This window comes from Mesocricetus auratus, unplaced genomic scaffold (assembly GCF_017639785.1).
Source record: "Mesocricetus auratus isolate SY011 unplaced genomic scaffold, BCM_Maur_2.0 Super-Scaffold_100011, whole genome shotgun sequence".
NCBI lineage: Eukaryota > Metazoa > Chordata > Mammalia > Rodentia > Cricetidae > Mesocricetus > Mesocricetus auratus.
In genome coordinates, this window is record NW_024429195.1 from 46,480,654 (window position 1) to 46,499,420 (window position 18,767).

General features: G+C 37.7%; 1 protein-coding gene and 1 pseudogene across 7 annotated transcripts in view; both read left to right on the forward strand.

Annotated features, from left to right (window-relative positions):
- Positions 1–18,767, forward strand: part of Slc16a7 (solute carrier family 16 member 7) — a 154,735-nt gene that overhangs the window by 116,354 nt on the left and 19,614 nt on the right.
- On the forward strand, positions 2,332–3,624 carry LOC101841289 (annotated as a pseudogene).

Consider the following 18,767-nt stretch of genomic DNA (forward strand, 5'->3'; position numbering starts at 1 on the left):
GAACCTAGACTCCTTTAAAGTCCATTCACATAATTGTCTCATGTCTGCTGTCAAATTAAAAGTAGCCAAGAAGCATAACTCCTAAAACGAGGTGCTGAAATTTCAAAACTTCCTCTCATTACTACATTACATCATTGCATTATAAATATTGGCTGGTAATGTGATATGGGTGTGTGCTAGATGTATCTGCATCTGAATATTACAGCAATATATTAATAAAGTTATCATATAACATAGTGGAGAATGATTAAGGAAACTTAGGTGGGCAGTCCGACATCTGGGCAAAGACCATGTGTTCTTTTTCTAATTTTGAGAGATATTTAGATTCTGATTAGCACACATAAAGTCAGCAACTCTCTTCTGAAATACTTTAGGTTTGAGTTGTTTTGTAGTATTCTATCCTACTACATTATGATTTTGTTGATCAATTTGAAGAACGATGAGGCTCTTATAGTCTTTGACACTTATCCTGTAACAATGTTTATTCATCCAATATTTCTACACATGTCCAAAGACATCAGAGACCCCTTGTTATTTAACATATTAAATTTCTTCAGGAATAAGCTGGGTAGTTGTGGTGCACGCCTTGAATCCCAGCACTTGGGAGGCAGAGACAGGTAGATCTCTGAATTTGAGGCCAGCCAGGTCTACAGACAGAGTGCCAGGACAGCCTCCAAAGCTACAGAGAAACCTTGTCTCAAAAAACCAAAATAACTTTGCTGCAAGAATAGCTCCAATGGACAATAACCCCATTGGTTCTTTCCTAGTTTCCTTTATGAATTATTTAATTAGTTTTGCATGTTAAGTTGTAATCCATATTCACATAGGTCTAAATTTGTACCTTGTATTCTTATGTAGACTCAATTTATGAAACAAATAACAAAGTTCCCTAAGAATTTGAATTTTCTACCAATTAACTATCAGAAAATAATGATACATTTGTAGTTGTGTTAAATACATAACATCCATCCACAGGCATTGATTCCTTTGCATTTAAAAAAACTGATGAGTTTCAGAAGGTTAGGACCATCATTTTTCAAATAGAAAAGCTGGAACTCAGTGTGGAGGTCCTCTCTGGCAGAGATCACAGAACTGATTATACAAAAGCAAGTCTGGCAACCTAGTATCATTGTTCCTAAGCATGGGGTGGAAGGAAAGAGTCTTGGATTAATGCTCACTAGCTTCTTTTTTCTTACATCATTGAGTTCATTGGGTATCTAAGCAATTCAGAATTGAAATTCAAAGGCTGCAGTTAAATATTCATTCTTTTATGTGATGACCATGTGACTCTTACACAACTCACCAACTCTGAGCCTGACTTTGTCGTTGGTAACAGGTTTGTTTATGTAAGTCATGGATCTTTCACAAAAGATCATATGACCCATACCACAAAGAGAAAGTATTCTGGAAATGACTAAGTGCTTTTCTGAAATATAAATAAACCATATTTCATGCTACCATGGCATTTATAGCAAGAAATTATCCAGAATAAAAAAGATATCAGGTCAAATCTTGACTCTACCACTAAGAGTTATATGATTCCAGCCAAGTCAGTGAACTCTCAGAATCTGTTTTGCTTAAAATAAAACAGGGAGTTAGCTGGTATTTATATCATTAAAACACTGAGATTTATTTAGTACAGCCTGTGAGGGAACAAATAAAATGAACAGGGGTATAGAAGTCTTCAAACACTGAAAATGGGTTCTAATAGGACACACACACACACAGAGAGAGAGAGAGAGAGAGAGAGAGAGAGAGAGAGAGAGAGAGAGAGAGAGAGAGAGAGAGAGAGAGAGAAAAAGAGAGAGAGGGAGGGAGGGAGGAGGGGGAAGAAAGGGAAAGGGAGGGGAAGAGAGGGAGGGAAAGAGGGAGAGGAAGGAGGAGAAGGAGGGGGGGAAATTGGAGAATCTGCTTTATCCCATAATGTATTTAACATATTTTTATGTCTGTATCAGAGAACATCATTATTCTTGAATCTCTGGGTTCTAAAAATAATAAGCCAAAACAGGCAGGAGAGAGGCACACCACAAAGGAAGGTACTATGTGACTTAAATCTTCCATGTAACTCAATTGGCATATCCTTACATGTGGACCTTTCTTAGGGAGTTTCACCCTTTCTTCCTGTACTTCTACATTTTCCTCAAACACTCAGGGTGCTTTGTGTTCTACCCCTGTGTCAGGGCCTTCATAACAGTTGAACTGACATTCTATATTGACTCAGCCCTTTGTGGATAAGATAGTTCATTTCCCCACTTACTCCATTAAGTCAACTTCCTGCTTGAGGCAGATCTAGTTACACTTCTAGACTTAGCCACTACAGTCACCATACCCTCTCCATGCAAACACCAGTTTTACAAATGAGAGTGTGTTATGTAAAGGACTGATTTCTCTAAGAGTGACCTTAAGGCCAAGCAGATACTGCGCAGAGTGGAGGTCCTTGGAATCACTTGTCCCCTGTCAGCTTGTTCCCTTAGGTCCTTGTCACCCACACCAGTAATGATGTCTGCTTTCACCCTCCCTGCTGGCACTGCTCTCTGCTGTGGCTTCAGCACTTCAGCCAAGAACAATGCTAAAGTAGCCATGCTGGGAGCTTCTGGGGGGCATTGGGCCGCCCCTTTCCCTCTTTCTAAAGAACAGCCCCTAGTGAGCCACCTGATCCTTGATGATATGGCTCATATGCCCCGTGTGGCAGTGTATTACACTGAGACCTGAGCAAATGTGGAAGTCTACCTCGGACCTGAACAGCTGCCAGACTGCCTGGAAGGTTGTGATGTGGTGGTGATCCCTGCTGGAAGCCAGGAATGACACAAGATGTTCTATTCAATACCAACATGACCATTGTGGCCACCTTGACAGCTGCCTGTGCCCAGCACTGCCCTGAAGCCAAGATCTGCATCATTGCAAACCCGGTCAACTCCTCTATCCCTATCACAACTGAAATTTTTAAGAAGAATGGAGTGTACAACCCCAACAAGTTCTTCGCTGTGACAACCCTTGACATTGTCAGAGTGGACACATTTTGTGGTAGAGCTGAAGGATTTAGGTCCTGCTCGAGTCAATGTGCCTGTCATTGGTGGCCATGCTGGGAAGACCATAGTTCCCTTGATCTCTCAGTGTATCCCCAAGGTTGACTTTCGCCAAGACCAGCTGACCACACTCACTGGGAGAATCCAGGAGGCTGGCACCGAAGTCATGAAAGCCAAGGCTGGAGCAGTTTCTGCCACTCTGTTCATTGCTTACTCAGGCGTCCGTTTTGTCTTCTTCCTCGTGGATGCCATGAATAAGAAGGAAGGTGTAGCTGAGTGTTATTCATTCAGTCCAAAGAGACAGAGTGTACTTACTTCTCCACACCCTTGCTGTTGGGGAAAAAAGGCCCGGAGAAGGACCTGGGCATTGGCAAGATCACTCCTTTTGAGGAGAAAATCATTGCTGAGGCCATCCCTGGCTAAAAGCCTCCAAGAAAGGTGAGGACTTTGCCAAGAACATGAAGTGAGAGGTTGAAGTCCCAAGCAGCAGCATCACCATAACTTATTCAGCATCGCGTCTCTTGAAGCCTTTGATGGTGGGTGTTATACCACCATCAACATCCCTTCCCAATGGAGGCTGTTCTATTGATAATGACAATAAAGCAGACAGTCACAGTCTCCATCAGCTCAAAAAAAAGAATGAACTTAAGGGATGACTTTTACAATGTCACAAAAAAAAGATAGTTCATTCTTAATGGCATGAAAAAATAATCTGCAGTTGCAACACAAGGAAGATTCGACAAGGGCTCCAAAAACGGGTCAAGCATATTTAAATGGTAATTCTGTTCCCTCAATGTATGACAGTTTCTATTTATCTGAACTCAAACCTGACTTTCTGACTACGGCAGCAATCAACAGACTACTATGAGAGGCTTGACTAAAGTCAGGGTGTATTTCTTTAAGACTATAGCCGACATTGTAGATTTGAAAAAATTGCTAATTTATATCATTGTCAATTACTCTTTTTCCATATACATACTAAAAATAAAATAGAATATCCCATGTTTAATTAAATTTATACTCCTAAATTTTTTAAATCCTCAAATACTGCCCCAAAAATATACATTCCTGAATTGTTCTCTAGTTTCTTAAAATGCAGCTTGAAGCTTCCATTGTTGTGACAGCAACTATAAAACCCAATACATTTCCCATATAACTAAATCATCTTCAGGAGAATTTAAAACATGATACAAAAATGAAGGCGAAATTGTTTTTTATAGCTCATGAATATAATTCAAACACTCCCTTTGTGCTTTGTGATGCGGTGTGAAAACAGCTAAGGTATAAATAGCAGACCACTACTGAGCTCTGAGGGAGTCCGTTTGATTTGAGGCATATTTAACATATACCTCAGAGCATAGTTTTTTATGTCAGGAGGTAATGTTTTTGCTACTAGGAAGCCTCAATCCTATTCTCATCACAAGTCTGAGACGTTGCCTCTTTGCTGAAGTTGGTGCATTTCACTGAATCATCTTAATGGGCTCTGGCTGCAAAATATCAGTATCACTCTTCAGCAGAAAGGTGGTTCCGGTAATACGTGATACCTCAGCATCGACTGTAACACAAATGATGGGGAGCTTGTGGCTTAATGGCCACTAATTTATTTTGAATGTATGATGCATTGCATCCATTAGCAGTAGGCTGTTTCACTTCAGTTTGTGGGGAATAAGAGTTCCATTTGTGTAGGGTCTTACTCTTTAGTATCAGCTGGAAAAGCATGCCCATTGCAAGAGAAAAACAGAAACAAGATCGGGAAGAAGTCTGCAGTCATGTGTTCATGTGGCAGCAGCTTATACATTTACCTGTTCTATGCAAGCAACACTTCTCATGCTTCATGCATACTGCCATGTCTTTAAGTGGATAACCATGGCAGAGCTCCTAAACAAGCAAAAAAACAACAACAACAACAAAAAAAACAGCCGTTGTTGGTTTTGCCTTTATTTAAGCATGCAGTTTCCACTGGGGTTGGAACACTGTTCCTTAATAGATATGCATCATGATACTTTTCTCCAAAAAGAGTATATAATGTATATTATACATCCAAGACTGCTATAAGCCTCAGTATGCACCACTATTAGATTAAAAAGCCCGCATTTTGTTTAATTACATTGTGGAAGAGGGCAAGTTTGCTCAGGTTACTGGAGTTCTCAGAAGTTATTATTGCCTACTGATGGACCATTCAAAACAATCAATGCAGTCTCTAAAACCTACTTCCTCTGGTGATGTCATGAAACCATTCTAGTTGGAAACATCCTCTTTGGCACTTGAGTTTTAAGCATGTTGATGTGGTGCCCTTCGTTGCTATGGCCTGGGATCTGAGTCTGTGTGTGTGTGCGCGCGCACATGTATGTGTAACAAGGTTTTCTATTTCTTTTCCCATGATGACTCAGGATCTTAAGGTATCTACATCTAGACTTGTTCCTGTCACACATTCAATTATCCTAGCCCTGATGGCCCAGCAGAATTATTGGGTGTTTTCTAGGATTATGTTTCAGGACCTCCTACTTGCATATCAATACCAGCGTGTCCTTGCTTTTCCTTCAGTGTTTCCACAGTCTGGCAAGTCTTCTTTAGGTCAATGCTCTATGTCAGTGTACATGGCACAAAGACATTGGATTACAGAAACAGATGGTGCTTTGCCACTACAATATGTGATAAAGGCCACCATTCCCATATTTCAGTTCACTCTTTGTGTGTGTTTGTAGGAGGTAGACATGGAAAAACCTGTAAGGAAGCAACCCTAGAGAACTAGAGGCAACTAGGGAAAGCTGGTAGTGGGAGATATGGTCTTTCCCAGGGAGAGCACACCAATGGTTAGTCAATTCCAGAATGGTCAACCTGGGAGGCATATATACAAGAAACGTTATTTGAACCGAGCAGGTTATATTTAGGAACATGTGTTAATATATACAAATACAATAACAGTGAACAAGAGGCCATGAATCTGAAGAAGAATTACATGGAGGATTTGGAGAGAGGAAATGGAACAGAGAAATGTTGTAATTGTATTAATCTCACACCAATAAAACAGATTAAGTCTTAAAAAGAATAATATCAAATTACATTATCACAGAGCCCCCAGGTTGCCCATTCTTCTTATGGGTTATCCCAGAGATAACTGGATTTATGGAATGGGTTCACATGTCCACATCAACTCTAGGTCAGATATCTGACCCAACCTATTTTGCACACCACACTAAAAACAACCCAGATCCAGAAGGGGCACACACACAGAAGAATGTGAAATGTAACTATCAACCTGAGCTGACCAAGGAATCAAGGTGACCTGGAAAGTCACACCAAGTTGTGAAATCCTGTAGAGTGCTTGGTAGGACTCAGGGAAAACTTGAGGGTTTGCTCCCTCAAGCTGAAGTGGTGCTTGATCATATGTTGTGTCTTCTGCAAGCAAACAGTTTGGGAAAGTCATTTACCACAGTGAGACAGAGTAGAAAGAAAGGATCGTGGAAATCTGAAGAGTTTCTGAGGGGTGAGGGAATATTTTTGTTTGGAATTTACTTGACATGCTTAGGAACTACATGGAAATGTCTAAGCAGCCAGGAGACAAGAGATCCCAAGACAGTGGATCATAAAATTTGATTATTGATTTTTACTCTAGCCAAAGCTTTAAGAGATTAAGTATTAACATAGAGGGTAAACCGGTTCTGACCAGTGACTTGTGGCCTTGTCAGAGAGCCCAAGGGAGCCACATGGAACTGGCAACAGAACAAAGACCTTATTCAAGCTGGACGGTTATCATAGTTGAAAAGGGAGGAGAGTCAAAACTAGAAAGTCCCGATCTTTGAAAAAAACTGTGGAACCAAATTATTTCTCAAGCTTTGTCACCCTCTTGGCTGTTATATCCGGGGGAAGACATCTGACTAATTTTGTTTTTTCAGAGGCAGACAAAGATACCAGTCAAAATGCCTATCTTATTTCCAATTTACATGGCAGTGGATCCTGTAGATCTTTAAAAAACTCTGGGTAATTTCTTATTACCAGGCTCCTTCCCCACCTCTCCATGTGCCCCATGGGGGTTTAAGGTAGAACAACTTACTCATTTCTCACAGCATCCTTATTTGATGTTTTAAAAATCTACTTACCAACTCTAAACTCAGTTCTTGATTTTAAATCATAGATGGTTCTGGAATTTAACCTACCCTTGGCTAATATTTCAGCCCTTTTCTTACTGTGCATTCTGACTCTATCTTACTGGGGACAGCTGGTAGTTGTAGTGGCACAGACTGCAGCCTTGCCTTAGAGGAAGAAAGTGCTGATGACCCGCCACAGGTGAAAGGCCACTGAACACAAAGCTTAAACTCTAAGAATTGTGACCTTTACGTGACCTTTTAATTGTGACCAAAAGAATAAGTTGAGGATCCCAATTGATGTTGAGGGCACCTACAAAGATCTTACTGCATAGGGTGAGTGGCTTTGAAACATTTTGAAAAATTTTAGTGTGTTTGCAAGTGTGTTGCGAGGAAGCAAACATTTTTCAGAGATAGGCTGAACCTTCTCCTTTTAATGGTTTGCTCACTTATATCCTTACCATGATTTCTTATAGATGTTTGCTACAAATCAGGCAAAGGAGGGGACTGGAGAGGAGAACTCAGTGGTTAAGAGCACTGGCACTGGCTGCTCTTCCAGAGGACCTGGCTTCCACAGGCACCAGGCATGCACGCACAATGTCGTATCATCTCACACATGCTTAGTTCCAGGGGATCCAGTGCCCTCTCCTGGTTTCCACAGGCACCAGGCATGCATGTACAATGTTGTATTATCTCACAAATGCTAAGTTCCAGGGGATCTAGTGCCCTCTCCTGGCTTCCACAGGCACCAGGAATGCATGCACATTCATGCATAGACATAGCTACAGATAAAACATTCATACACATAAAATAACTGAATAAACTTTTTTCTTAATCTTGCAAACATCCGGATGTGGAGTGAAAAGCTTTCCAGAGGTTCTCATGCTAATACAGCCATAGCTTCAGGTACCAGCATCCTTCTCATTCAGTCTTGAAACTCTTACAAGGAGAAAAAAGGCATCGACTTGAACCCTTGGGGGCTCCTGGGGTCATTTGGGAACTGTGAGTGGTAACTTATGCTATCGATTGGTTGGTTTACAGTTAATTCTAGGACATAAAGCAAAGAAGAGCCTTAGTGCTCATACTGTACCAGCCAAGTCCATCACGAATCAAAGGCCCACATAGAAATAAGTGAGAAATCACTGTGGGAATGATGAATCGGCAGAGATTTGCGATAGTCATGGAAAATAGGCTAAATATATTTGATGAGACACTAGGGAGGCATTTAAAATAACCCAGGAGTTACAGAAGATACCATGATGTGAGAAACAAGAAGAATGAAAGAAGGAAAAAGAAAAGAACAGATATTCCAGTAGAAAATCATGGTTATTATTATCAGTATGAGACTCTCAAGAGCTCTTTTAGAGACCATACCAAATAGAACAATGAATAGTTCTGATGCTAAATCTTCAGCAGTATCTTCATTAAAGATAAGTACATGTTTGATAGTCCCTTTCTTTCAGCATGCCTTGCACCATTAATTACCTTCATAATTTCCCAGGCTTAGTTTTATTTGGTGACTGAGTTGCAGGGAATGGATGTTTCGGGAAGGAAAAAGCTCTCTTCCCATAAGAGAACTTGTATATATCTGTATATTGTCTAAATAAGCATATGGTCGGGTGCATAGAAATTGTCCTTCAGCGGAGCTATACCTGGCTGAGGGAAGTGGAGTCCCTGAGATTCCACAACGTAGTCCCTGTGGATACCAATTATTCAAGGAGCTGCCAAAGTTCTTTCACTAGTAACTGGCAATGTTAAAGTAGTAAGAGAAAAATTGGGATGCTCAAACTAAAACAAGAAATGTTTTTACATTAAGGAAGAATCAGAAGTAAAAGCAAAATTATTTGTTATTTATCTATAAAATAATAGTTTACTTTCACTGGTATTTCATATACTTCAGAAAATGTTGTGTTGGTACAGCATATTTGCCATTAGTGCTTTTTTAAATGCTCTGTTAGACTTTGTTTTCTTATTATATTTTTATTATTTAAAGTAATTTGAATTTAAATATACTTTGATCATATTGTTCCCCTCCCCAAGGCATTAGGCATTCCAGGTTCTCTCCCACCTACTTCACCTTATGTTAAGAGAAGCTTTTCCTTGTGAGAAACCGTTCCGCCCGCCTGGTTCTAGATCCGCATCAGTCCCAAATAAACACACAGGAGGCTATATTAATTATGAAGCTGTTGGCCTTGCTTGTTTCTTACTGGCTAGGTCTGACTTAAGTAATTACCCCATGATTGTTAATCTAAATATGTCTCTTACCGGAGAATGGTTCCGGGCTTCCTACCCCCCATGGCGTTACATGTCGACTCTCTTGTGTTTCTCCTTCCCAGAATCCTCCTGGACTCCTAGCCCCACCTATCTAGATTCCTATTGGCCAGCAGTAATTTATTGACATATACAGAGGACTTCCCCAACATCTCCTCTTTTCTGTTTAAACAAAAAGAAAGGTCTTAACTTTAACATAGTCAAATTGTATATGACAGAACAGTTATCAAGTAAGAACACAGTTACAACATTTTGTCTATTAACATTTAGCAAGATCTAAAGAAAATATCATCCATCCCATCCTTGTGAGTCCAAAGTCCTACATGTAACTTATCTTTTATCATAACTAAGGAAAACTATAATTATAACTATCTGTCTTCAACTCCATCAAAGACCACAGAAGGATAATATATAAACACTAGGATTGACAGAGATATCTCACTGCCTGGACAGTCACCCGAAGTTCCTCTGTAACGTTGGGGCATCCATCTTCAGCCCATAGGCTACAATGTGTCCAGAAGATTTCTCAGCCAAGCAGGAAATTTCAAAACTGTCCATCTGCATCAGCAGTCTGTCAGTCATTTTTCTGTGTCCTGCAGAATGTACCGTAGACTCTTCCATGAAGCAGGAACCCTGTAAGACTCAGTTCAGCAGTCACTTTCCTGTGGGTCCTGCATGTCCAGATTATACAACAACATTCAAACAGTGTAGGTAAGAGCAGTTTCTTGCCCAAATGGCTAATCTTGCCATGTTGAAAGCAAACTCCATAACGAGTTTCTTCTATGCCCATTTTCCTCTCAGACATAATTGGTGCTGCCAGGAGCAGACATTTCTCATTGTCAAGAAAAACCCTAAACCATTTTAAATGCCATTTTCTGAAGGTCTTTGATGGAGTTGAAGACAGATAGTTATAATTATAGTCTCAATCATTAATTTATTCTTTTTTAAATAAAATAAACAAAAAGTATCACATTGAAGGTGGAAAAAATCATCTAGTTATTTATTACCTCCAAACAATAGACATGCTAAGAAAAAAGCTATCATAATCTTGCAAGTCAATACAAATGTATTTTAATTGTGTGAATCCCACAGATGGCAGACACCTTGAAGATGGGGGTTGTAACTCTTCTGTTTATAATACTTTTACACAGCCTTAAAAATGTCTAATAAATATTTGTTTGATAAATACATGAAATATGTTTTATTTGTAGTAAGATTTTTTCCTGAATTTCATCTTAAACAACTTTAGATTTATAAGTACACTATGATATATGAATTTAAAGTGGCATAAATCATAAGGTTAATTGATTCAGGACTTGAGTGGTATCATCAGAAGACAACCCCAACCCCCCCCTTTTACTTTTTCCTTAACCAAGTTGTCTCCCTAATTACCAAGTGGTTACCACCATCAATTAGGCAAGGTGCATTGTTTCCAAATATGAAAGAAAAAACTCATACAAATAAAATGATGGAAGAAACTATGTCTAGTTGTAGAAATCCCAAAGTAGTAGAAATCCCAAAGTAGAAAGTAGTAGACTAGTCACCAAACACACAGTAAATGACACAATGATTCACATTGTAGTAGGGGAAACAAAAATCATCAGAATCTCAGTAATCATATGAATGCTTCAGAAATGAACCAATTATGATGAATGCACAAAGAAGCAAAGATTTCCTCCTGGAGAAGAGGCCAAATGATGTAAATGGATGTGACATTTAAGAATTTGGAATTTTGTGATTTATGCTGTATATAAATGTGAACACATGTGTGGGAAGGTGCATGTACTAGCCTGGGTTACATAGTGAGTTCCAGGCTAGCCTGAAAAAATGGAATAATAAAGAATGAGCATCCTAGGTATGTTATATCCATGTTAGCATTCCACACCAGCTCTCTGTCTGCATCTAAACCTAGAATAAAATTATTGTATTTTTCCTTCAAAGAATATTGACAATGTACATAACAAATAATTAGATTTTTTTATGGATGAGTACGTCCTTGCAATCTCATTTTCCCCCAAGGCAAGAAAGCAGTATTGAGTGTAATTCTTTAAAATAAGTAGTACTTTGCTACCAAGAAGCACACAGACAAACATGGGTATGTAGATATATGGCATTATAACAATATGAAAGAAAAGCTCTAAAATGTTTGCTATTTAAACAGAAAATACACAACTGTTAAAATGCATTGTGATAAAATCAACACACTGTACATTTGAACAATCCAGCAATTAAATAACCTATAGAAGTATATCAATTAAATTTATCACTTAATGCAATAATTGAAAATATATTAGTACATACTTAGAATTAGTGATCTTTTCCCCTTATTGTTGACTAAATGGAGGAGCAAAATCTAAAAGAGAGGAGTGTAGAGGTTAGACATCTGGAAGAAGGGACACAGTGCTCAGCTTATAATAGTTAAATCACATTAAGATTAGAAGTTTTAGCTTTCTTTCAGTATAGTGATCTTGAAATATTTGGGTTAATAAATTTGCTACTTTATGCATGTGTCTCACTATTTGTAGCAGACCATATAAAATCCAATTGAATTTGGTGCTACTTCTAAGGTAATCTATTTTATAACATCTACAGAAAACAGTAATTTGCCTTAAATCCTTGGTCACATTGGGTGATCCAAACTCATCTAATATACCCTTCCTACAATAAAAGGAAGATTTTAATAATGACCTTAGAAAATTAGAGGAAGGAAAGTTTGTACTTAGGTTGCACTTTTCTTATGTACCTCCTACTTTATAAAGGAAGATTATAGCAGCTTGCTTCAGTTTCATGGCTCTGCTTAGATGAAACCAATGATAGCCTATATACTCAGCAAGAAGGAAATCTCCATCCCATGTAGCTGTTACATAGTTATCAGTTCATTCAATATAACCTATAGCCTAACAGCATACAATAATATTGATTAAGGCAATGAGGCTAGGGAAATGGGAAGTGTAGGTACATTCGGCTGAATATGAAATTCATAAAAATGATTATTCCATTTGCAGGTGCATAATGCAGATCTTAAAAACAGCAGTTGCTGTCTATTCCTGAGTGACATTTCCAGATATCACCAAATTGAACACTTTTGCTAACTGTGCTACTTATCCATCCCCTTTGCAGTGCACTCCTATGTCTCTGTGCCTGCCTATAATAAGAGTGGCTTGTAATTCACACTTAGCTGGTCGTTTGATGTCCCTTCCTGGAAAAAAAAAGAAAACACCTTCATTTATCAGATCACTATAAAACATTTAATTAGTTTTTCTTTATGCTTTCTAGCCTTGTTGCCATTTTAAAACAACAAAACCATCAGCTTGTGTATAATGTGACAGGGAGTTGTGCGAGGGTCACTTGGTCAGTATTATGACCTTTCCACGTAGTTCTCTTTTGTGTTTAAGGGAGTGACTTTTGTACATTCTGAAACTAGACATCTACTGATCTGCAGTCTGTTAATTGTTAACTGTGGGTGTCTTAACATGACTGTGAGCCAGTAAAATGAAGCTTATCTGTTCCCAGACTAACGATATTGAGCAAGCCTCCTGCAGTATCTATGATAAGATATGAAGGGATATCTGAGGATTAAGTCAGCCCCCCTTCCCATCTACATATCTACTCCCTACCTACTCATCTGTCAAGATTTATTCTTCACACTGGATTGTAAGAGCATTTTCCAGTCATTAAATCAGTATCTTTTTCATTGTTCACTCAATGAAATTGGAATCACAACCCCGGGCCTTTTCTCGCAGACTTGTGACAGTAGATAGGAATACAAACTACTGAGAAGTTTCCCTGAAGCTTTTGCTTTGTTTATTACTTTTAGCTACGTTTTTATCATTTGGTTTTAGACAGTAAGCACCTATGTCAAAGTTAGCCAGGATGTTATACCTCTGTAACCCCAGTTTTATGAAAGTGAACACAGGAGTATCCTTGGAGTTTGGTGTCTGTTGTTCCCAAATCTGTTTGCTACCGAGTCAATGTTAGACCCTGTCTCAAAAACTAAAGTGGAATACAATTAAGGAAGACATCTGACACCAATCTTTGACATTCATGTTCACAAATGCTACACGTGTACACATGTACATTCAGATACAGACACACACACATACATACACACACAGCAGATTGACTAGTGCAGTCATTATCATTAAATATTGGGTTAACAATACATGGATTATTTCATTAGATATTAAACTGAGGGTATTTTAAAGAAGTAGTCCAAGACTTTAATAATTGATTCAATTTAAAATAGTCACATGTCTTCAAAATATGATGATAAATTGAAAGGGTATCTGCAAATGGAACCACACTTGAATTTGCAGATGGAATATTTGAAATTCTTGATTAGGGTAGCCTTGAAGATAATGCAGCAAGGTGAGGGTGAATCACATTGGTAAATGTATGGTTATAATATTTCACAGTCTAGTTTGGAATTTTAGGGACTCACAGTCTGGCAATAGGTTTGTGATTTTTGGAATATTTCAGCTCAAAAACTTTGTTTGCACTGTGCATGTACTACATTGTTTGTGATTCACCTTGTGAAATCTGACTCTGGCACTTTCTGTTCATCAATTTTGTAACAGTTATAGGAAACAGTACTTCACCTTAAACTCTTGGGGGGCATTTGAAACTTGCTGAATTCTTTTATTATGATTACATTTTGACTAATAAAAAGCATTTTATTTAAATTTTCTCTATAGCAATTGTAACAATGACAAACACTGGTACAAATGATAGTACAGTTTAATTTTCATCATACATAGCTTTCTGAAAAGTATATCTCTACCCTATCTTCCACAATGATCCCTGAGCCTTCCGTACTGGAGTTATGTTATATTGAGTTGCATGCCAGTTAACAGTGTACAGGGTGTGTGTGTGTGTGTATTCAACAATTAAAAAGTGACCACAAATTTAAAGAGAGCAAGAGGAGGTAGCATGAGAGGGTTTGGAGGGAGAAAAACAAAGGATGAAATGGTGTAATTATATTAAAATCTAAAATAAAAATTAAAAAGTGGCTTTAAAAAGCAAGTTGAGACCCATTGTTTGTATCCATAAATACCTATCATCTATCATTCTGAATTAACAAGTAACTATTCTTGTGAAAACACATGTTCCTCCTAAGAAACAGAAGAAATGCCTAGAGCCTATACAGAGTTCTATGGAATTCATGACTACAAAATTTCTAAAGAGACTCATAACAGGACTTCATGTTTTCTCAAAATTTGGCTATGACTTTTATTGGCATCAAGACCCTGAAAATAAATTCATAGGTGTCTTTGGTAGGTTTTATTTCTCATTCAATGAAAATGGGATGTTTTCGTTTTGTAGGAAGATGTAATACACAACAAATGTAATCATGCTGATTATACAATTTGTATTTTCATAGGGCTTTGTCTTTCTTTGTGACTTCCTTCACTGGACTACAGCCATGTAAGCAGTGTACATAATACACTTTAAGCCCCGTTAAATGTTCTTTAATATAATCTGACTCCAGGTAGACAAACAGGACCTTTACCTGTCTACTGCCTTATTGTCTGTTTGTATCCTGAGTCAAAGTATTTCTGCCCCAACCTGCTACTTAATACATATTTCTTTTATTTCTCTGTTTTGTTTTGTTTTCCTTTTTAGTCAGGGATGAGAAATAAGAGCACCGTGGCTGTTGTCTTCTGTGCAAGCATTTGACCCCCTGTGTCCCTAGCTCCTAACCTATTTGAGAACTTCCCCTTTTGCATATTATACAGCACAATGCTTTGGCTGTGAAAAGAATCCGTCTTCATATATGGGCACTTCATTGTGATCCTTCAGGAGAAGTTTTCTCATTTAATAGTTCTGGCCTAACTTGATTATCTGAACAGAATTTATTAATATAATTCTTAGAGTTCTTTTAGTGTGTTGCATCGTTATGACACATTATGAATTGGAAAACATTTATTACATAGTTCTGAAATCCATAATGCTTTGTAATGCTATGTTCCAACTTATTTTTCATTTTAGTAACATATATAATATTAGCCACTGCTACTGCAAAGTTTCCATTACAGGCACCTTTACTGTCAAAAGCTCCCAAGCATTCAAACCTGACTAACAATTCTACTTAGTACCTTTTCTCATTACAAAATCTCACACAAAAGTAGAAATGGTAACTTCCCCCCTAAAATGAAGTAGGATTTTAATGTCACAATGGTTCAGTGTTCACTGTCATTGATCTTTAAAGCAATGAATAATAATGGGAAAAACAGGCAATAAATTTTCAATCACCTTTATCTGTGTTTGTTATTTGTTATTTTTTAACTTTGTACTTTTAATTATTTTTTCTTTCTCTTAAAAATATTGCACTTATACCTTATTACTGAAATTACTGTGGGCTACTAGAACCCCACATCTATCACAGGACTTATATATACCCCCCAAATGTGAGTGTCAGTGAGAAGGCCTGGGTAACCTATGGGGCCCTGAGCTGTGGATCAGTGTCTATCTCTGGTATACAAACTGTCTTCATGTGCCTATAGCACAAAGAGAGATGCTCTCTCAGCCTGGACTCTTAGGGGAGTGCCTTGACCCTACCAAGAGTAAAATGACAGACTCTAGATATCCCCTATGTGGAAGGATTTGGCAATAGGGTGGGAGGGGGGGGGGGGAGAAGGGGAGTGCGGGAAGAGGGGAGGGAGAGGGAACTGGGATTGACATGTAAAACAAGCTATTTAAAATTAAAATAAAAAAGTGATGATAAAAAAAATAATAATGTTATAGGAGATTTAACCAAAAGAGGGAAGTATCAAAGAACTATAGATTTTGAATGCTAAGGTGTCTTCCCTATCCTGAGTTGGTCTTCTTTGTAGCCTAAGTAAGTATTGGTTATTGGTGAGTAAGCACATACAAACTTCTCTTTTGTACTGTATTTGCTACATAATCATTTAATTCAAACTTTGAAGGCAATGAAGAATATTTTGCTTTATCTTACCAAAAAATTCATTAATGGCACAGTAAAATATTATTTGTAATGATCTTACCAATTCCTACAGTCTTCTGTGAAAATCTACAATTGTAATGCACTCATTAATGTGCTGTTTCCAGTCACTAAATATCTCTATTTTTGAGCTTACAAAAAATAAAAATAAAAACAAAACAATTTACCAAAACTTACAAATTGCAGCCAACTGCACTTGTATCATTTAAATGCAGTTAGCTTTAATTCAGTGTACCCATAAATGATAGGGAGGTGGAGCCAGGGAGATAGTCTTGATTTTAAGAGTTTACTTCTCTAGCAGGGGACATGGGTTCAGTTCCCAGCACCCATGTGGTTCATGAGCACCTGGAACTCCAGATTCAGGAGTTTCTGATGGTGATTTATGGCCTGCAGGTACCAGCCATGCACAAGATGCATGTGGATGAATGCAGACAAGCACCCATTACACAAGATAAAAATCATAATTTTTAAAGATAGAGGAATTAATATGTACATCTGTATTGTTACAAATGAATTTTTTTCTACAAAATCTTTTTTTGGTAATCCCAACCTCCACATGATTATATTTGGAAATGAGGCTCCTAAGGAAGCCTAAGAGGCTGTGTATATGGAGTTCTAAACTGAAAGGTTAAGTATTTTCATGAGACAGCAGGGAGCTCTCCATTTCCTGATGTGTACATGTAGACACGTGGTGTGATGGCAAAAAAAAAAGGAATTGGGATGAATTTGGATTTCTCATCTGTAAAATTACATTTCTATTCTTCAAGCCACAACATATCTGGTGTTCTGATACGACCATGGCAAACACATGGCACCTGTCACAGGATTATTCATGATTAAAAGTTTTCTTTTCTCAGATGTTTCAAGTATGTGAACACTTTAGAGATGCAGCTTTACCTCATTCAATGTGTTTGACTTCCTGTTACTTAGTCACCAAAAATGGGAACCTACTTGCCAACTCTTCAGTTCTACCAGATATCTTTTCTGTTAGATTCAAGTAAACATTTTATAAACACATCTGAGAATTATTTGTAAAGGAGACACTGAAAAATATATAATTATAATTTATTAATCGAGGACATGAGACAATACTATTTTATAAATTATGTGAGAATAGTTTAAACACAGGTATTTTTAATGGATGTTATTACTGGTCTACAAATTTAATGAAAGTTAAAGGTGTATATTAAATATAACCTTAGAATGTTTTTATTTCTCAAATCTTAGACCTGTGGACACTAGTCAAATTTTAATAAGCCACACACAGAAAGAGAAAGAGAAGAAGATCAGGGAGAGAGAGAAGGAGAGAAAGAGGAAGAAAGAGAAAGAAAAAAAGGAAAGAGGGAATGCAAAGGATGATTATGGAGCACCTTACCTCTATGACCCATGTCCCTATTATGTATCAGATATTACATACCATTTTAGTCCTGTACGTTGGTATCTACAAGTTGATTATAACCCATGTTAAAATATCTTCATCTTTTTCAGGCACTGGAAATGTTCGTGAGATATAAGACTTCAGCTAACATAAATGAGGATGACTCATAGTAAAATTGGGAGGACTGTGGGAACTGAAGATGATTCCCTTGTGCAATGGTCTAATCTCCAGCAATTGTAAAGGCAGTGCAGCTGCCTAATACTACTCCCTCATGTTTACCCTTAAGTGAGAGCCTCCTTGGAGAGATGAAAAAGGGAGATTTTAATCCCCAAACCATGGCAAAATAAACATAAGGCAAAGAAAAGGAGAAAGTCCTATTCTCCATCAGATTAAAATAATAACACTTCCTAATTCAAAATACTTCTTTGAAAAATATATCAAGCAAAGCTGTTGTTAGTTTTAAAATTACTACTGTAGTAAACTTAGATGCATTTCTGTATTTGCAAATAACTTCTTAGAGCCATGCACAGTTGCTATTTTCTCATTTCATTTGACAGGATACCACAAATTCAAATTTGAAATATAGGAAATAAGAAATAAATTACAATATCTTACCATGTTTTCTGTTAGTGTTTATGGTATATATAAAATTTGATGTCACTCCACTTGATGCTCAATTTCTAGCTGTAGATTTGATCAAGTGTATTTTTTGAAACATTTGTTATTTTGTGCTTCCATTTTATAACTATTACAAATAATGCTGCTATGAACATAGTGGAACAGACGTTCTTGTTGTATGAATGTGCATCTTTTGGGTATATGCCTAAGAGTAGAATTGCTGGATCTTGTGGTAGACTGATTCCCATTTTCCTGAGGAATCTCCATACTGATTTCCAAAGTGGCTGTATGAGTTGGCACTCCCAACAGCAGTGGAGGAGTGTTCCCCTTTTTCTACATCCTCTCCGGCATAAACTATCATTGGTGTTTTTGATTTTAGCCATTCTGACAGCAGTAGGATGGTATCTCAGAGTTGTTTTGATTTGCAT